Below are 489 nucleotides of genomic sequence, written 5' to 3' on the forward strand. Positions count from 1 at the left end.
ACCCCCAGAACGGTAAGAAAAAGATCATCAACAGCTTTTTCTTCATTCTGTACTAGAGGCCCAGTGCATGAAAATTCATGCACTCAGTGTGGGCGGGGGTCTCTAAGCCTGGCCTGCACCCTCTCGCAGACCAGGAGCCCTTGGGGAATGTCTGACTGGCAGCTTAGACCTGAGGACTGATGAGGATCAGGGGATGGTGCCAGCTGGCGAGCGGCCAGCCCTGCCCCCCATTGCCGAACTGCCAACCCCCCATCACTGCCCCCGCACTCCCCCCTATCACCATCTCCTCCCTCTGCCTGCTGACACCCACCTTGGCTGGCCTGGCGCTGCCCACTCACCAGCTCCGCCCCCTGGTTGTTCCACCATTTGGTCAATTTGCATATTAGGCTTTTATTATATAGAATGATTTAATCAAATATTTGATTCTCAAGTAGAGGAGTCTATGTTGTACTTGAAAGAGCAGGCAGCTGTGCCTAACTTCTGAGTTAT

At 53.4% G+C, this 489-nt stretch overlaps 1 protein-coding gene across 1 annotated transcript in view; it reads left to right on the forward strand.

Moving 5' to 3' along the window:
* The window catches only part of MAP3K15 (mitogen-activated protein kinase kinase kinase 15), a 76250-nt gene that overhangs the window by 32897 nt on the left and 42864 nt on the right, over positions 1-489 (forward strand). The gene's annotated exons all lie outside the window — the stretch shown is intronic.

This window comes from Myotis davidii, unplaced genomic scaffold, assembly GCF_000327345.1.
Source record: "Myotis davidii unplaced genomic scaffold, ASM32734v1 scaffold161, whole genome shotgun sequence".
NCBI lineage: Eukaryota > Metazoa > Chordata > Mammalia > Chiroptera > Vespertilionidae > Myotis > Myotis davidii.